Here is a 9,875-nt window from a genome sequence, read left to right on the forward strand (position 1 = left end):
GCATTATAAAATATTTTATTCAAAAGGGATTACTTGGGTCAGATAGGGTTGATAACCACTGTATAAGATTATAAATAATGTTGATAATGAAGAGGTTCAGATATATTCAAAATGCTCTGTTTAAGAAGGCAGGGGTACTTAAACATTTTTTTTTTAATTTCCAACAAAAATGGTTCAAATTAAGCTTTAAGTCTTAAAAGGATAAGTTTCAATTACATGAGGAAATTGTTACTTAGAAAAGGCAGTATGATATTGTGGAAAAAGCACCAGGTATTGATGTATAATGCCTAGATTCCAGTTCTGGTTCCACTAATAGCTCACAGCTACTTACTATTTCAGACCCCCAGTTTTCTAGTTTGCAAAATGGATATACCAACAGGGACTAGACTTACTCTATCTGAAACTAGAAAACTAAACAAACTATATGAAACGGCAGTTTTCAAGATACTGGACATCAGGCAATGAGGGACAGTGACCCTTGGGAGATGGTGGAAAAATGAAGTGAGCCCAAGGATTGTCCCACCTTACTCTATGGAGAGATGTTTTCAGGCCACAGTGCAGGAAGGGGGACCCAGGCAGAGCCACCCTAAGGTGAAGGAGCTGCAAGTCCAAAGAAGCTGAGGCAGTTAGAATTTGCAGGGTAGAGGACTGGAGAGCAGAGCTGCACACAGAAAGAGAACTCTCCGCCTGAGGTCATCACATTTGTGAGGAAACTACTGGGGCCAGGAGAGAACCACTCAAAAGGATGAGACTCTAATTAGAGAGGAAGCAATCCCCACAGCCCACAGGCCAGGGAGAGCTCTTCTTCCCACCAGCCAGCATGGAAAACCTTATAATTCAGAGGGCATTGGGTAGAGTACTCAAAAGATTTTGCATCAATAGTGGGCATAATCTAGCCCTAGACTAAATGCTGCTCTGGTCCTGCCTAATAAAGCTTAAACCCCAAACCTGAAAAGATCAAAATGATTCAAGTAATTTAATCATGTTCCATAATAAAGCTCAAGTGAATATAAAAATACCCAATAACCAACAAGGTAAAACAAAAAGCCAAAATTACCAGGCACACAAAACAGCAAGAAAATATGACCCATGATAGGAGAGACAGCAATCAATCAAAACCACCTCAGAAATGAAAGAGATGATAGCATTAGCAGATAAGGATATTAAAGGTTATACCTGTATTCTATATGTTCAAGGAACTAAGAGGAGAGACTGAACATGTTAAGTAGAGACACAAGATTTTTGTTAAAAGTCTAATCTAGAGGCTAAAATGACAAGGTTGAGATGAAAATTAAACTCTATGGGATTAAAGGTAGGTTAGACACGGTAGGAGGTTAACAAAGTTGCAGTAGATGGGACTTCCCTGGTGGCTCAGTGACTAAGAATCCACCTGCCAATGCAGGGGACACAGGTTCAAGCCCTAGTCCGGGAAGATCCCACATGCCATGGAGCAACTAAACCCGTGCATCACAACTCCTGAGCCTGTGCTCTAGAGCCCATGAGCCACAACTACTGAAGCCCGTGCACCTAGAGCCCATGCTCTGCAACAAGAGAAGCCACCGCAATGAGAAGCCCGCACACTGCAACGAAGAGTAACCCCCGCTCATGGCAAATAGAGAAAGCCCATGCACAGCAATGGAGATCCAACACAGCCAAATAAATAAATAAATATATTTTTTAAAAAAGGAAAATATAGCAGTAGAAACTATCTAAAATGAAACAGAAGGAAAAAGCTTGAAAAAAAAGGAAAAAAAAGAACGTGTATTATCTCTTTAAAAGATATTAGATGGCTTAAGGCAAAAATAACAATGTATTGCAGGGTTTTAACATATGGCTAAGTAAAATGTATGGCAAAATGGTATAAAGCCCAGGAGGGGAAAATGGTAGTTTACTGTTACAAGATTCTTTTACTGTATGTGACATAGTATGATGTCAATTACAAGCATACTGTGATAAGGATGTATACTACAAACTCTAAAGCACATGCTAAACACACACACACGCACACACACAAACACATACACACGGTTTAGCTAATAAACCAGCTAATAAAGTAGAATTATGAAAAATACTCAGTTCAAAATAAAGCAGAAAAAGGAAAATGGGAAGAAATGGGAAAAATAAAAAAAATAGGAAGATGGTAATCTAAACCCCAAAATATCAAAAATCCCATTAAATATAAATGGTCTAAACACAACTAACAGGCAAAGATTGTGGCACATATATACAATGGAATATTACTTAGCCATAAAAAGAAACGAAATTGAGTTATTTGTAGTGAGGTGGATGGACCTAGAGTCTGTCATACAGAGTGAAGTAAGTCAGAAGGAGAAAACAAATACCATATGCTAACACATATATATGGAATCTAAAAAAAAATAAAAAATGATCATGAAGAACCTATTGGCAAGATGGGAATAAAGATGCAGACCTACTTGAGAATGGACTTGAGGATATGGGGAGGGGGATGGGTAAGCTGGGACAGAGTGAGAGAGTGGCATGGACATATATACACTACCAAATGTAAAATAGATAGCTAGTGGGAAGCAGCCACATAGCACAGGGAGATCAGATCAGTGCTTTGTGACCACCTAGAGGGGTGGGATAGGGAGGATGGGAGGGAGGGAGACGCAAGAGGGAAGAGATATGGGGATGTATGTATATGTATAACTGATTCACTTTGTTATACAGCAGAAACTAACACACCATTGTAAAGCAATTATACTCCAATAAAGATGTTTTTTAAAAAAAGATTGTCAGATTAGATAAAAATGCAAGACCCGAATATATACTTCCTACATAAAACACTTCATAGATAAATAAATAAATAAATGGATGAAAAAAGATGTACTATGGTAACATAAAAATGGAAATAGTATCTATTTGTGGTCATTTCATATAGCTCCAATAGGACTAAAACCAAAAGGATAAGAAAATCATTTATAGACTATAGAATACTGTATAAATCAAGAATATAGGGTATAAATCAAGAAATGGTGAAAATAACAGCTACTTTATATAAATTACCTTATTTAATCCTCACAACCACTCTTAGGAAGTTAGGTATTAGTATTTCAACTCATAGATGAGACTACAGAGAATACCTAATTTGTCTACCTATACAGGGAATCCCAGGGTCTAAATTCAATCTGACTCTGCAGGCAAGCATTGTCACAGAGGTCATATTGTTCTCACGTGTGCAATTATTGTGAGGACACACAACATAACTTAAATGTTCCTAAAAATAATTTGAAAAAATATTAAAAATTAATAGCAAGATCTTTAAAAATTAAACTCCTCTATTAATGACATACTCTAATCATTTAGGCCTGTTAGTATCAATCATTCTCAAAACTGTACCTACTCATGTTGCCTTTAGTTAAGAGTAAATCCAGCAGTGTTGAAAAGCACTGGGTTTTTTTTTTAAAAGGTATCTAAAGTGGAAGGGAAGAGGGAAAACTGTCATTATATGCAGATGACAATGATACTCTATATAGAAAACCATAAAGACTCCACACAAATGCTATTAGAACTGATAAATGAATTCAGCAAGGTAGCAGGATATAAGATTAACATACAGAAACCTGTTGCACTTCTTTACAGTAATAATGACATATCAGAAAGAGTAAGTAAAAAACCAATTCATTTTATAATCACATCAAAAACAAAAAACAAAAAACCTAGGAATAAACCTGACCAAGGAGGTGAAAAACGTATTTGCTGAGAACTGTGAAACATTGATAAAAGAAACTGAAGATGACTCAAAGAAATGGAAAGATATCCCATGTTCTCAAAGTGGAAGAATTAATATTGTTCAAATGTCCATACTACCCAAACCAATCTACAGATTTAATGCGAGCCCTATCAAATTACCCATGACAGTTTTCACAGAATTAGAATAAATAATCCTACAATTTATACAGAACCACAAAAGACCCAGATTTGCCAAAGCAATCCTGAGGAAAAAGAACAAAGCTGGAGGCATAACCCTCCCAGAATTCAGACAATACTACAAAAGCTACAGTAATACAAACAGTGTGGTATGGGCACAAAAAAAGACATGGATCGATGGAACAGCATACAGAGCCCAGAAATAAACGCACCCTCTTATGGTCAATTAATCTTCGACAAAGGAGGCAAGAATATACAATGGAGAAAAGGCAGTCTCTTCAGCAAGTGGTGTTGGGAAAGCTGGACAGTCAGCTGCATGTAAATCAATGAAGTTAGAACACTCCCTCACACTATACAAAAAAATAAACTCAAAATAGCTTAAAGACTTAAATATAAGACATGACACCATAAAACTCCTACAAGAGAACATAGGCAAAACATTCTCTGACATAAATCATAGCAATGTTTTCTTAGGACAGCCTCCCAAGGCAAAAGAAATAAAACCAAAAATAAACAAATGGGACCTCATCAAACTTATAAGCTTTTGCACAGCAAAGGAAACCATAAACAAAACAAAACTACAACCTATGGACTAGGAGAAAATATTTGCAAATGATGTGACCAACAAGGGCTTAATTTTCAAAATATACAAACAGCTCGTACAACTCAATAACAAAAAACCCAACTACCCAATCAAAAAATGGACCTACATAGACATTTCTCCAAAGAAGACATCCAGATGGCCAACAGACACACACAAAGATGCTCAGCATTGCTAATTATTAGAGAAACGCAAATCAAAACTACTGAGGTATCACCTCCACCAGTCAGAATTGCCATCATCAAAAAGTTTACAAAAAATAAATGCTGGAGCGGGTGTGGAGAAAATGGAACCCTCCTACACTGTTGGTGGGAACATAATTTGGTGCAACCACTATGGAAATCAGCATGGAGGTTTCTCAAAAAACTAAACTAGAACTACCATATGATCCAGCAATCCCACTCCTGGGCATATACCCAGAAAAGATGAAAATGAATTCTAATTTGAAAGGATACATGCACCCCAATGTTCATAGCATCACTATTTACAATAGCCAAGACATGGAAGCAACCAAAGTGTCCATCGACAGATGAGTGGATACACACAGACACACACACACACACACACACTAGAATATTACTCAGCCATGAAAAAGGAATGAAAAATGGCATTTGCAGCAACATGGATGGACCTAGAGGTTATCATACTCAGTGAATAAGTCAAAGAAAAATATCTTGATATCACTTATATGTGGAATCTAAAAAGATGATACAAATGAACTTATGTACAAAACAGAAATAGACTCACAGACATAGAAAATAAATGGTTACCAAAGGGGAAGCAGGGTAGGGATAAATTAGGAGTTTGGGATTAACAGATACACACTACTATATATAAAATAAATGACAAAGACCTACTGTATAGCACTGTGAACTATATTCAATATCTTGTAGTAACCTATAATGGAAAAGAATCTGAAAAGGAATATATATATATATATATATATATATATATATATATATATATATATATATATATATACACACACATATATATGTATATATAATACTGAATCACTTTGCTGTATACTTGAAACTAATACTTCAATAAAAATAAAATTCAAACCTCATGATAAAAAAAGGAGCACTGTTTTTTTTAAGTTAAAAAACCTTAATTTTCATTTATATTTGTAATGGGAAACATTTTAAGTCACTGGGAGGAAGGGGTGCATGGGAACTCCTCCAAATCTACAATTAATCTTTAATCTCATTACATGTAACTGCTGTTGATAGTATCTAAAGAACTGGACCAATGAGGTGTCTGCTCCCTTGGGATATTTAGGATTTAGGATTAAATATCCCAAAGGGACAACAAAGTGTCCCTTTACAATTAAATCTATGCTAAAGTCTTTTAATTATATATAACTTCTCCCCAGACTTGCAACATTTAAAAACAAACTAAAACCAGGAAAGGAGTGAATATAAGAAAATATATCTGAATAGTTGACCATTCTTGATTGGTTAAAAAAAGAAAAATTCTTTGAAAATTCTATTCCCCCTTCCAGTTTCAGTGAAATGTCACAATAAAAACTACTATGATAGAGTCTCAAAAGTAGAATTCTTGGGCTTCCCTGGTGGTGCAGTGGTTGAGAGTCCACCTGTCGATGCAGGGGACGTGGGTTTGTGCCCCAGTCCAGGAAGATCCCACATGCCGCGGAGCGGCTAGGCCCGTGAGCCATGGCCACTGAGCCTGTGCGTCCGGAGTCTGTGCTCTGCAACGGGAGAGGCCACAACAGTGAGAGGCCCGCGTACCACAAAAAAAAAGAGAAAAGAAATGTAGAATTCTTGATAGTTTTGTAATTCCTGGTGACCTAAAGAGGAACAACCAACATTACTGGGAAAATTAAAAAAACATGAAGTCACCTGGGTTAAAGCATTTATAGAAAGCAAAGTAACTGCTATTTACTAGGGGTTAAAGCATTTATAGAAAACAAAGTACATAACTGCTATTTACTAGTGGGTCAACTAAAAGCCAGGTAATCTGCTAGATTAAAAAAAAATTAAATTTTTGGCTGTGTTGTGTCTTTGTTGCTGAGTGCGGGCTTTCTCTAGTTGTGGTGCACGGGCTTCTCACTGTTGTGGCTTCTCTTGTTGCAGAGCACGGCCTCTAGGTGCATGGGCTTCAGTAGTTGCAGTGCGTGGGCTCAGTAGTTGTGGCGCACAGGCTTAGTTGCTCCGTGGCATGTGGGATTTTCCCAGACCAGGGATTGAAACTGTGTCCCCTGCATTGGCTATTAGATAACAGATATTATCCCTCAGTAATTCCAAGTAAGGAAGTACGGTTACTTTAAAGTAACTTACTCCTCCAAACACAGAGAAGACCTAGGACTAAAGTTGAAACCATGCTAGTAAGAAGTCTGAGCTCTTTTAATTCATTGACCTGCTACCGCAAAGAATTTACAGACAGGTAAGAAATGAACAAAAAGGATCGGGATGCTTCTTTGTATTTCAATTTCAATCTACAGGCTTGACTAGATCCAAGTTCATTTTTTTTTGTTTTAAAGGCAGTGATACCCCACAGGTGCTGTGTATTTCCTATTGCGTCACCTCAGACGCATATCAACACATCTATCTGGTTGCCAACCTGAGGTTCAGCCTGATCCCTTCATTTTAAAGTTCTCCATCAGTTTTCCCCTCATGGTTTTAGCATCCACTGATGATTGGTGCCCAAATATAGTATTTCATAAAGAGTAGCAACACAGTGTATTTCTAACATCCCTTCTGTATTTATCAGAAGGAATACTATAAAAAAACTTCACTATCAGTTTACAGGATAAGTGGGGACTAGAGGAAAGGACACCACTCCAATGAAATATTGAATATGGGAAATTCTCTAAAGACAAATGACCAAGTTTCAATTAGCAAAGAAATAAAAAGAGGAGAAAAAGGCACATAGTGATTAAGAGATCTGAGACAAATTAGCTATGTGTGGACCCTGACTCGGTACTGATTCAAACTAACCTAAAATAACTCTTTAGACAATCATGAAACTTTATAGACCCTACCAGATAAGGAATTATTTTGTTAGGTGTGATACTCGCATTAGAAACTCATGGTAAAAGATATACAGTACAGAAATATGGATGAAATGGTAAATGACATTTGTACTTAAATGCAACAGGAAAATAAGTTGGGGAACTGATGAAACAAAATTTGCAAAATGCTTTTGATTTTTTAAGCTGGGCTATATATATTTAGAGGTTCATTATTCAACTTTTGCATTTTATTTTTAAAAATCACTAACATAAAACTGGCCACAAAGGCTAGACTGGCCAAGGAGTTGTAAAGCCAACCCGACTTAAAACTTTACCTTCCCTCTATGAAAATATGGAAAAAATAAAACCAATTAACCAACTAATTGGATCAACTCTTTTAAAAATTAAAATTGTTTCTACCTATTTATTTGCAAACGTGCAATCTACTAAGCCAACAATTACTGATGCTATTAATACTGTTAATGACTCATGAATTCTTCTGTTCTATTTGGAAAGGTTGCCTTTTTTTGTTGTTGGCTGCTTGGCATGTGGGATCTTAGTTCCCTGACCAGTGATTGAACAAGTGCCCCCTGCAGTGGAAGCAGAGTCATAATCACTGGACCACTAGGGAATTCCCTGAAAATGCAGCTTGTTAAACAAAGTACTAGATGTTCACATTTACAAATTTTTTAAAACTTATTTATTTTTGGCTGTGTTGGGTCTTCATTGCTGCGTGTGGGCTTTCTCTAGTTGCGGTGAGTGGGGGCTACTCTTCGTTGCGGTGCGCAGGATTCTCATTGCGGTGGCTTCTCTTGAGGAGCACAGGCTCTAGGCATGCGGTCTTCAGGACTTGCAGCACATGGGCATGCGGTCTTCAGTACTTGCAGCACATAGGCTCAGTAGTTGTGGCTCTCGGGCTCTAGAGCTCGGGCTCAGCAGTTGTGGCACACTAACTTAGGTGCTTCCGCCATGTGGGATCTTCGCGGACTGGGGCTCAAACCTGCGTCATCCGCATTGGCAGGTGGATTCTTAACCACTGCACCACCCTGGAAGTCCCTGGATGTTTAAATATAAAATACCTTACTTGCACCAAATTTTGTGGGAATCAGAAATTTCAAACTGGAAATGAGTTAAAAAGCCAGGCCACTGGGCTTCCCTGGTGGCGCAGTGGTTGAGAGTCCGCCTGACAATGCAGGGGACACGGGTTCATGCCCCGGTCCGGGAAGATCCCATATGCCGCGGAGCAGCTGGGCCCGTGAGCCATGGCCGCTGAGCCTGCATGTCTGAAGCCTGTGCTCCGCAACGGGAGAGGCCACAACAGTGAGAGGCCCGCGTACCACAAAAAAAAAAAAAAAAAAAAAAAAAAAAGCCAGGCCACTAACTGACAAAGTGTTTCTTCATTCCAGGATGTCAAGGTAAGTTTAAATATAGGTTATCTGCCTATCTACTTAAAATAGAGTATATTTTCAAATTATCATACCATTTTAACCATTTTGATGGTTGAAGCTATGTATCAACTACTAAAGAAAAACGTGAGAAAAATGGAATCCAAGTAATTAAACTATTAGCCATTACATTCATTTCATCCCATTTCACAGAACCATGAACAAAAATCAAACTGAAGTTTTTAACTCAGTAAGGTGTATTATCACAAGAAGGCACAATGCTAGAATCTAGGATATCTGAGTTTAAGTCACAATTCAGCCGCAATTATTAGGAGTCGTGGCTGAGTCATTTCTAATTTCTCTAGCATCAAGCCCTTCAAGATTATTCAGAGGAATAGTTTTCATTTGTACATACTACAAAACTCCACTGGGTATTTTTCTACTGTCAACTGCGTAAGTCAATTTTATTCGTCTACTCCAAAAATTTTGATGAATGCATGGATGAGAACACCTGAGCAAATAAGCACTAGCAGAAACACTGGAAATAACCTATTTAGCTGCACTTTTAAAACTAGGTTTGACGTCAATGGAATTTCTAGAAATAGTAAACTATGAGATATCAAATCATGAGGGAAAATACCCAGTTACAAATGATCCATATTTATACACTGGCCATTCTAAACCTTTCTTGTTAGTGCTGTAGCTCCCAACACTGTCAAATAAAAACCTGGTGCTTTCAGAAATTGAGTCCAGAAGTACAAGGAAAAAGGCAAATAAGAGTAGGAACCTGAGAGTTCACAGAAGATGGGAAGGAAGGTTAGCAGGAGACACTCATATGATACCAGAGGTACCATCCTCACCACTAAACTTTTCTTCTATCCTACCTAATTCACTGAAGTTTCACTTTAATTCCTAAACTTCCATGAATTAGGCCTGGGAACTAGCAAATACCCTTAGTGAAGAATGTAAATACTTTTCAGCAGGGAAAGGGGTTAGCAATCATTAACTTCTTAGTAAGAAAAAG

This window comes from Mesoplodon bidens (genome assembly GCF_964165515.1).
Source record: "Mesoplodon bidens genome assembly, contig: HAP1_SCAFFOLD_227, whole genome shotgun sequence".
Lineage (NCBI taxonomy): Eukaryota > Metazoa > Chordata > Mammalia > Artiodactyla > Ziphiidae > Mesoplodon > Mesoplodon bidens.